Raw genomic sequence first — 11,011 nt, 5'->3', positions numbered from 1 at the left:
ACCCTCTCCTCTCCGTACTAGCGTACGTCGCGAGTCCCCTTCATCGCCTTTACCCATCGCATTTACCCATCACTTTACCCATTGGCTTAAGACCCCACAGCCCATCTGTTCTTGTGTCCCACCAACGTATCGACCCATACTGCTGAACTATTCTCCAACGCATGGAAGGTTCTTCGTCAACTCCGAACGCCCGACTTCGTCGACAATTTGATCAATTCAAGCTGCGCAATGGGGCTTTAAATCGCCTCATTTATCACGTCGATGGCAACAAATGGGTCCCGATCATACCACGTTCTCTGCAACGTGAGGTGCTCGAAGCCTTTCGCGATCATCCGACGGCTGGTCATCTAGGCTACCACAAGAGTTACGACAGAATACGAAGTCGCTGCTCCTGGCCTGACCTGTCTTCAGTCGTTGCGAAGTACGTTGCATCCTGCGTTTGTTGTCAAAGCCGCAAACTACCGACAACAGTTCCTTCTGGCTCTTTACAACTTCTGCCTTGTCCCGCTTCGCCTTTCGAAGTAGTTGGAATAGACTTGTACGGTCCTCTTCCCACGACTTCACATGGCAATCGTTGGATTGTAACGGCCGTAGACCATCGAACACGCCACGCGGAGACAGCATCTCTACTATCCGGGACTGCTGTTGAAGTCGCCGATTTCTTTCTACACAAAATTTTCCTACGCCATGGCGATCCGCGCGTTCTCCTCAGCGAACGCGTGTTGAATATAGTAGCAATCCACAGGTCACAGTGGTTTGATTGAATGGAACTTGATTTATTAAGTGAATAAAAGAAAGGAAGAATGCTCACAGGGAGCAAAGAAGGGGCTCAAGTTTGTCGCACAGGAACTCGCACATACCGCCCGTCGAACCCGCACACGGTCTCTCGCGCTCACAATCGCACAGCCTCGTCGTCGCACGATCGAACGCGCACTCTCTCTGAACAAAGTCCCGCCATATGATACCACCGCCACTTGACGCGTCTCGGCCGCAGATCGTGGTGTACAAGGTAGGGGGCGCTAGCTAGCGGCTTGTGAAATAGCCAACACTCGGCCATCCTGAAATCTTAACGTCCTCGTTAAGGTAATCGCAGACACACACTGTTAAGAACGGCCCAGCTGAGGTGCAAGTTTTGCCAGCCAGTTGCGACAGCGGCGTCAACTTTCTTGGAACGCCACCGTTACGCTCTAGCCTCGTCGCCATTGTGACTGAATGCGATCAGCGGACCAACTATTGTTACTGAGCCCGCCACCGCCGCCCTGGTCTGCCGCGAGCGGGGGAGTGCTCGCGGGAACGTAGTTCGAGCCGTTCAAGACGCAAGACAATGGGCACCCGGCCGCGCTGCGGGGGTCAGCTCGGGGAATAACAGGCACCTTTCCTGACAAAAGCCCCGAGTTCTACGAAGTCCGTCTGACGTCGGCTCCGGACTGTGAACCTCGCGCAAGGAAGTGTGTGTGTGAGTGTGTGTGTGTAAACCGTCCCGCAGACAGGCGACTTGTTTACGATGACTGGACGAACGTTTCCGTCACCTTGGAATCGAGGGGGGGCCAAGCGTTCATAAACCGCTGTTGTGCGGATGCTCAGTGCATTTTTCTCAAGAAGTCATGTTAGACTGATGTACTTTCTCTCGCAGTCATGCTAGACTGATGAACTGCATGTAGATACTGTAAATAAACCCATATTCCTCGTTCTCGATAAGAAGCAGTCCTTCCCTTCATCAACGTCCTCAGCGTGGATAAGTTGGACGACGGCATGGGCCAGCTACCTTTTAATTCATGCCGGACTCCAATCTTGACAACGGGTTACGAGCGATGGGATTGAGCCCCCAATCCTGACAACACACACACATCACATGAAAATAAAAACGCTAGCTGTTTTAGGGCGTGCAGTCGCGTATAGTCTGGCACGAACTACTCATTGCCTGCGTGTGCGTCTAACTGCCAGAGGCTCGTCGCACTGACCCTGGTCAAGTTGGTGCTCGGATTCATCTACTCTTCGTCGTCGTCTAGATGAGACGTTTTACTTGTCGTCGACCACGCCTTCAATTGTGAAACGTGCGCCGTCGTTGCATACATATTTCCAGAGTTCATGTTGAGCTCTGCCACTCTGTACGTGTCGGCAGGCAACACTTCAGTTATTACCAAGGGGCCTCGGTACTTGGGTTGTGTTTTAGTTGGATTTCCCGTGTGTTGGGACACTGTCTTCAAAAATACCACTTCGCCCACATCATACATCCTTGCTGGGTAATGCCGGGTGTCGTATTCCAGCTTACTTTTTGCTTGATCTTCCGGAACGTACTGCCGTGCACTTTCTCTGAGCTCACTCGGGTCCTTCCAAGCGTCTTCACCGTCCATTTTCTCCTCTTGCAGGGCTAAACCATAAAAGACGGGCTTGTAACCATGAAGGATTTCATAAGGGGTCTTTCCCGAGCTCTTACTCACAGCGTTGTTTAAGCTACATTCAACATACTTGAGGTTAGCATCCCAATCCCGGTACTTTGGGTCTTTAATTACTTTGGCGCTGACGGACAATACAGTAGGATTCACTCGTTCCACTTGTCCGTTAGCTTGAGCGTGGCGTAATGAGTTCAGAACGTTTCGAACTGCCCGAGTGGCACAGAACTCCTAGAAGGCTTTTGAAGTGAAGCAACTGCCTCGATCCGTAATGATGGTCTGAGGAAGACCTCTCTCAAGGATGAATTCTTCGATCGCGCGCAGTACGTGCTTTGTCGAAGTATCGCGAGTAGGAAAGAGACGCGCGAACTTCGTCAAATTATCGATGATTACCAGAAGGTGTTGGTTCCGTTTCTTGCTTGGGACGAATGGACCCATGTGCACCGTCTCGAATGGGCGCTTACCAGGCGGAATGGGGTTAAGGAGCCCTTCCTTCTTCCCACCAGGGACGTTGTTGAATATGCATTCAAAGCACTGGAAGATATGCTTTCGCAGTAGTTGCGCATCCGAGGGAACCAGAAAGTCTCCCGGATCTTTGCCACAGTTCGGTACACGAAAAATGACCAAGCAATTCATGACACCTCACCACGATCGTCTTTCTCATGCACTTCGGTAGCACAAACTTCATTACCATCTCCTTGTCAGAGTCGGTGATTCGCATAAGCCGACCATCCTTGAGCGCATAGTCCTTAATATTGTTCTTGTCTTCTCTCGAGCGGTCACGTTCCGGCTGTTCAAGTATCCCTATAAGCTGTCGTAATTCTTCATCTCCCTTTTGAGTGGCAACTATCTGGTCTTCCAGACTACAGGTCAGGCACACCCCGAAGCGTCTCTCCAAAAGATCATCCATAGTATCATTTGGACAGTCCGCTGGTTCTCGACTCAACGAGTCGTCATGCTCCATCTGTGTGCCCGGTCGATGCCTTAGGATCAAAAAGCTGCAATACCGGCTTTGACGTAAGTTTCCTCTTCAGATCTTGGAAACTGCTCTCCTGGTCTGACTTCCATTCAAATACTGCTTCCTTCTTGGTTAGTCTTGTGAGCGGTTCAGCAATCAAGGCGTACTTGTGAATGAATTTTCTGAGGAATCCACTCAATCCAAGGAAGCGCCTTACCTCATGCACATACCTTGGGGTTGGGAACTCAGATATTGCCTTTGTTTTGACCTCACCTGGCTGTACCTGCCCTCCTATCAGACGGAAGCACAGAAAGTCCACACTGTCATTTCCAAACGAGCACTTGCTGAAATTGTGTCAAATCTGCCTCCCTGATTGCCTGCAGGACTTGACGCAATCGCGCTACCATTTCACAGCAATCTTTTGCTGGTATGAGGATATCATCTAGATCGCACCTCGCGATTTCCCTCCTTAGTAGTCCGAGAACTCGGTTCATAAGCCATTGGAACACTGCAGGTGCATTTGTGAGGCCAAAAATCATTCATTCGAATTGACCATGTTTTGTCTGGAGTGATGAATGCTGTTTTCTTAGCTTCTTTTGTCAAGGGCACTTGCAAGTAGCCTTGTGCCAAGTCCAGAACTGTGTAGTATGTAGCTCCTGCGAGGCCTTCGAACCGATCATCTATGTTTTGAAGGAGATACTTCTCCTCCACGGTTTGCGCGTTAAGCCTGCGGTAGTCAATAACAAGGCACTTTTCGCCATTCCTCTTATCTACTACGAGTACAGGGCTAGCATAATCAGAGCTCGTTTCGATCACTATGCCAAGGTCCTTCCATTCCTTGACAATTCTTCGGATTGTTTCTCGCCCTTCTGCATTTGTCCGATGTGGACGCACTGCAACAGGGGTGCTAACCGGAACCTCGACAATATCCATCTCCAGAGCTGTCGTGCAACCCAATTCTGCCGGAGCCATTGCAAAACACTGACGGAATTCGTTCAAAACATTCACCAGTTCTGAATGCTGCGACTCTGTCACAGAGGGTCCAATGTTCACTTCACAGCGTCGTATCGGTTGTCGTTCAGTTGGCACAGGCGCCTCTTTCATCGTTTCGTTTCTCTGCTCAGTGTCATCCATAATGGAGCTTTGAGCAGAAACCTGTAGTACCTCTACAGCTGTTGCTCGTCCAAGCGGTCGACTGTTCTGTATGAAAGTGTCCGTCATCCACCGGGTGCATGGGAACAGTGACTTCTCCACGCGTCATGTCGAGCAGGACACCCTGACCACAGTGTGTGTACACGACGGGACTTGTGATCCTTTGCTCTGTAGACAATGTAATCCAGTTTACGGTGTCCTTCTGGAGTACGCATCCCTCCTTGGCTCTCAGCTGCAGTCGCTGGTGACTCTCATAGGGCTCCAGATGAGCGAACAACGCCAAAACCGCTGAGAACCTCCCATTCTTGCATACGCGATGTAAGGCAACTCTGTGAATGTACTTCCAAGCAATAAATCGACAGATTGAGCTTCATCTGGAACTACAAGGATGGCTATGTCCTTTGCCAAAACACCGTCAATGCATAAATCAGCCTTGCGCCTTCCAATACTTTTTGCCGCAGGCACAGTGCTATTTCTAAAACCATACAGGGCTGTTGTCTCAGGAACGATTTCTATACCACATCACGCTGTTCCGGACGCACGCAGGAGACCGCCAGAACTGCCTGTGTCAATGAGCCCAACGACAGTGAACTTTCCATTCAAAGTGACTTCCTTCAGCAAAGCGCTTGCGCTCTTGACTTTACATACTGGCTCAGTTACCGTGTTCGCCTCGTTGCGCTGCAGTGGCTCCCTGCAGTGACGTTGCGTCTGGTCTGTTCCATTGCAGAGGAGACATTTCATCGGTCGCTTTGGTTGCGGACAGTCTTTCGCTATATGTCCGTACTGGCTACAGTTGTAGCACTTTTGCTCTCCTTTTTCGTTAGTCAGAGGGGGTCACCTGTCCTTGGTACTTCCCTCCTCGACGGATTTTCTTGCATGCAGCGCGCTCGTGTTCGGAGCACGTGCTTCGTTGCTTGCGGCTCTATGGTCACGCGCTGAACAAAAAAACTCTTGCCTTTCACGCTCGATCTTCTCGAATTCTTGAATGTCGTGCAGGATGTCGTCGTCGTCTTCATGACTTTTTCCGAGCAACATCGTGCCGAGTTGTTTCGAACGTAATCCTGTGATTACCTGCTCACGGGTGTCCCAAAATCCAAGTTCGCCTCCCTGCACAACCGCACCTTGGCGTGAAAATAGGCCACCGAGCTTTAGTTGCGCTGTTGCACACGCTCGTGCATTTTGCGCCATCGTTCCGCCGCACGCGTCTGGCTCACAAAGGTTCGCCGAAAACGCTCTTCAAAATCGCTCCAAATTTTGATTTCGGATCTCCTCGATCGCAGCCAATCTCTCGCCGGTCCGGTCTAACGGGACTCCGCGGTCTCAAGCATGAAAGACTCAGGCCAGCTGTGCAGCGTCGCTGTTGTACGGAGATTTTCAATCCAATCCTTTGCTGAGGGTACGTCCTCGCAGCCGTTAAAGCTTGTTATGTTGTTGCTTAGGTCGGGCATAACTTGGAACGCAACGATTACACCGGGCGTACCCGCGGACACGAGCTGTGGCGTCGCCGACGAAGTCACGCGTTCCAGCAAAGTCGCATGGTCGTGGTCCTTTTCCACAAGGGCGTTCAATAGTTCGCGCACGGTAACACCATCACTTTGGTCGGTACCCATGGAAGAAACCGCCTCACGCAGTCTCACCAGTAACACCACTCTCATTGTCGCTGTCGGTTGGGGCGCTTCCACTCCGAACTTGCTTTACATTCATGGTGCCGCTCAGTTCGTTGGGCTTAGTAATCCCACTTCTGAGGTGTTGAATATAGTAGCAATCCACGGGTCACAGTGGTTGGATTAAATGCAACTTCATTTATTAAGGGAAAAAAAAAGGTAGAATGCTCACAGGGAGCAAAGCAGGGGCTCAAGCTTGTCGCACAGGAACTCGCACATAGCGCCCGTCGAACCCGCACACGGTCTCTCGCGCTCACACACACACAGCCTTCGTCGCACAATCTAACGCGCACACTCTCCGGACCCATGCTCTGAACAAAGTTCCGCCACATAATCTCACTGATCCCACCGCCACTTGACGCGTCTCGGCAGCAGATCATGGTGTACAAAGTAGGGGGCGCTGGCTAGCGGCTTGTGAAATAGCCATCACGCAGCAGAGTCGTCCTCTCTTTTATTTTTACCGAAGTTCTGCGCGCCTCTAACACAGTTCACAAGACAACTTCCAGTTACCATCCGCAGACGAACGGCTTGACGGAGCGTTTTCATCGTACCCTCTCCGACATGATTGCGATGTACATCCGCCCCGACCACACGAACTGGGATCATTGAGATGCAATCCTGCCGTTCGTGACATTCGCCTATAACACGGCTACGCAACGTACCACCGTCTTTTCGCCTTTTTTCCTCGTCTATGGCCGTTCACCAAGTTTCGTTCTTGATGTATCGTTCCTTTCGACTCCTGTACCCCCAGCAGCTCCTTTCTCAGAACAGTTTCTGTCTCGCCTCGTGGACTGCCGTCGCCTCGCCCGCCTTATCAGCGGCATATTGCGGGACGGACGCAAGTTTCGTTACCACTCGACCCACCGTGCGGTGACTTTTTCTCCTGGCGACGAAGTTCTTCTTTGGACTCCTGTGCACGTTCCCGGCTTATGCGAAAAATTTCTCGCTCGTTTAATTGGGCCTTACACGTAATTGAGCAGACATCACCTGTCAATTACCGCGCCTCGCCCCTTAGAACGCCATCCGATTCCCGTTGCCGTGGGACAGAGATAGTGCATGTTTCTCGCTTAAAACCATATACTCGACGCATTTCAGAATACTTCCGCGCGGCCAGGCGGCCGCTTCCACAGCGAGAGGGAATTAGTGTGAGCGCACACATGCCTGACTTTCAACTTCATCATCTCCACATATCATCATGCATTGCACATCTTCTTCATCTGTATACGTCATCACCAGTAGCACAACTTGATCCTGGTGGTAAGCACGAGCTGGGCTGAAATAAAGCGGAATTCCTTACAATATATATATATATATATATATATATATATATATATATATATATAGAGAGAGAGAGAGAGAGAGAGAGAGAGAGAGAGATGAGATCAATTGCTGCTTGACCCCCCCCCCCCCCCACACACACACACACACTTGCGAAATAGTTGGTACTCTTGTGCACCGTCACGAAACATTCAGCTTCGGCCATTCGTGCGATATTGGTGTAGTCCGTCATTTATTGTAATCAACAGCGGTCCGCGAACTTGGCCACACAGATTCATTCCATTCCTTAATATGCCAGTCAGTTATTTTTGCAGCCAACTACCGCACACATCTTCAATCCACATCGTTTTCATTGTACCCTCTCCGACATGATTGCGATGTACATCCGCCCCGACCACACGAACTGGGATGCAATCCTGCCGTTCGTGACATTTGCCTATAACACGGCTACGCAACGTACCACCGGCTTTTCACGTTTTTTTCCTCGTCTATGGCCGTTCACCACGTTTCGTTCTTGATTGGCTGACAACAGCCAAATCCCCTCTGTTTCATTTGCTTCCTGTTCTGTCGTTCAGTGAAGCGTATAAAGTATGTTGCTCAGGTAGTTAACGCAATAATACGTTATAATAATCCGCTAGCTATCACAATATTTAATTTTCCGGCACGACACACGAGGGCAGCTAGTAACAACTGTATGAACTTACCACCATGTCACAATTTATATGGACAAAGCTCGTGCAGTTCAGCGGTGCTCTAATATGGAACGCACTCCCACTCAGTGTAAAGACCAGCCAAAACTATATGCAGTGGTTAAAAAACTGCTTTCCTGAATGCTCACAGGGTCTATTTGTATCCCCTGATGTCATGACGTAGCGTTTTGTTTATGTTATATTTTCCATGTAAAATGCTTGAATAACATGTCTTTAAGTTGTCTCGTACAATACGTGCGCTGTTCTTCTTATGCCTATTTTGTTATTGGACCCCAAACAAGCTGCCAAGGCTATGGGTCCAAACACTCCATTCTTTTGTTCCCTGCCCACGTCGAGGCGATTGAGGGGGTTCCTCTGAACCTCAACGAGTCTGCCCACGAGGCTGCGCGTGGCTTTACCGACTGCGTTGCCCTCAGATTGGGCGACTCTCTCCCCGGACACAGAGAAGCTCCTATCGCGCACAATAATATTACTAAATTGTTTTACTTAGAGAGAAGGGTTTTCCTGCCGCCTCATTACAAGCTAAGCAGGCCGCAGGCGGTCACGCTCAAACTCTTGCAAACCAACTCCTACTCAAATCCGGCGTCCCTTAACAGTAAATATCCTGAGATTTACCCGAATTCTTCTTGCGTGACCTGTGGTGAGGCTGCTACTTTGTCTCACATGCTCTGGGAGTGCGGGTCGTTCGGCCCAAGGTTCACCAAGGTAGAGTGGGACGCGCTCCTGGCCAAATCCTGGCCGTTCAGCACGCCCGCGATCGGGCCGGCAGGCTAGACCTGTCAGTCGCGTCGTGGGATTAGCCGGGTGCGCGTTTTATCGCGTTTTGCTGGACCCAATAAAAGTTCATTCGCTCACTCACTCACTTACTCAATTCCACATCATTCAATCCAGCATGATTGGAGCACAGCGCGTTAGCAAGAACTCATTTTAATTTCTAATAGCTGATCCCACAGAAGCATGGTGGAAGCTGTAAATGGTTTCGTATTCATGCGCTTTCGCTGAGGCTACGTGCGGCGCTCCGCCGAAAGCGTCATCTCGTAACACAACCTGGTGACGCTGCATCAAAATACTACCACAGAACACCTATACAAACTTAATACTACGCCGTCACCATCCATGCGATCGGTGGCGGCCTCCAGGGGGCGGCACCAGTAGCGCCGGTAAAATTCAGATGATCTTATTTTCTCATCTTCAGCTGTCGCTGCATGTGCGTGCGCGCTGCATTGACCCCGGTCGATGTGGTTGTTTAATCCGGTGTACACTGTGCCCAGAAAAAATGTGGTGCATTTTGTGTGCACTGAGGATGACAACACCCTTTGGACCGCGTAATGTATCGTGGGGTGCGCCGATGTCGATTATCGTAGTTATGGCCCGTTCACGTTTTCTTTGTGCCCAGCTCATGAAAAAGCCTTTGGTACTCTCGCATCGGATCACAGTGCACGGAAGAATTTGTTGAAAGTTGTACTATCACGTGTTGTAGTTAATCCGCAATTCAACAGTGTTTACGCCGGAGGGACCGTCGGCGCGACACGAAGGAACGAAGGACCGTTTGCTGAGTACGCCTAGAAAGGTAAGTCAGGCGATTGTGCTCATTCTTCTAGTCTATGGTTCGTGAAGTGTGCGTTGTTGTACGGATCACAATTAGTAAAGCAACAAAAATTCTAAATTTTCTTTTTGAATGTTCAACGTTCATGTCGCAGTGCCCATTTAGCAGAGAGTTTTCATGAAAATTGCCCAAAAGCGTATTAATGTTGCCAAGAGCTTTCTCTATCGTTTATTAGCTTTCTGCTATGAAGCATGCTAGCGCAGGTGATTGTTTGATCTAAATGGGCACAAAGATTCAAGCAAGGAAAGTTGCTGTTTGTGTGCGTAATTTCTCAGCGAGAAATCGTGGAGGCATTTCTAGGAGTACGTCGATGTGTCGTCTTCACAGCTACGGTTGCCCGAGAGGGCCGATAAACCGATTACTGTGTCTGACGCATGGCCAGTTTGTTAGCTTGTATGCAAATTCTTCTGTTTATAAGTGTCGTCAGACAGCCTGTGTTAGTGTGCTGTGTGTTTTCGTGTATTTGTAAAGGTTTCTGATCTTGCAGAGGCGGCGAGATTACAAGAGCAATGTTACTTTTTAATCGAAAAATCGTTATTATTATTATTATTATTATTATTATTATTATTATTATTATTATCATCATCATCATCATCATCTCTCCTGAAAAACAGGTGGTCTGTTGTAATTTTCATCGCATCGTCCTTTGGGACAGTGCTTTGTTCCACCGCATAAACAAATTAGGTTTTGGAATACTTTCCATGTGCTAAGGAATTCATAGTACAGTTCACATTTCACTTTCTACAGATGTGCGTTTGTGTGACGCTTTTTATAGTAGATCCATATTTGCTACAGTTCCACTTACATGTTATATAACCGCCTGTGATATAGGAATCAGGTAATTGTACAACTAGATGCAGCTTCATGTAGCTGGTGGTGCAAGACTTGTCAAAATGCAATGTGATCTTGTTATATCACAAGTTCGCAGTTTCAGCAGGGATTACAATAAATTGAGCATTTCTTATTGTTTAGAGATGTCATGATTTTGTAAGCCAAAGGCACCTCTACACCACATACCTGTGGCATGTCTGCAGCCTAAACAGCATTGCAATGCATCTGATCTGCATGCTGCGACAAGGTGCGTACAAAGCAGTAACTGCCACTTACACGAGCTGTTGGTTTTGTTGGTATTATTAATACCTGGTGACTCTCCTGAATTTTTCATGAATTTACAAATTTGGGCTCATTCTACAATTTTACGTATGTTGCATTAGAGAGAGAATAAAGTTCTGTTGGTTAAGATGTTTTAA

The 11,011-nt window shown here is 49.0% G+C and overlaps 1 long non-coding RNA gene and 1 pseudogene across 1 annotated transcript in view; one reads left to right on the top strand and one right to left on the bottom strand.

The window, feature by feature from the left end:
* Positions 1–4,731: 4,731 nt before the first annotated feature.
* Positions 4,732–6,158, bottom strand: LOC142568353 (uncharacterized; annotated as a pseudogene).
* Positions 6,159–9,363: 3,205 nt separating this feature from the next.
* Positions 9,364–11,011, top strand: part of LOC142568299 (uncharacterized) — a 59,989-nt gene continuing 58,341 nt past the window's right edge. Inside the window, exon 1 of the long non-coding RNA XR_012825415.1 lies at positions 9,364–9,725. This is a non-coding gene — a long non-coding RNA (uncharacterized LOC142568299). The remainder of the gene's footprint in view (positions 9,726–11,011) is intronic.

This window comes from Dermacentor variabilis, unplaced genomic scaffold (genome assembly GCF_050947875.1).
Source record: "Dermacentor variabilis isolate Ectoservices unplaced genomic scaffold, ASM5094787v1 scaffold_18, whole genome shotgun sequence".
Lineage (NCBI taxonomy): Eukaryota > Metazoa > Arthropoda > Arachnida > Ixodida > Ixodidae > Dermacentor > Dermacentor variabilis.
Note: the sequence above shows the minus strand (reverse complement) of the source record. Positions and strands in the feature narration are given on the sequence as shown.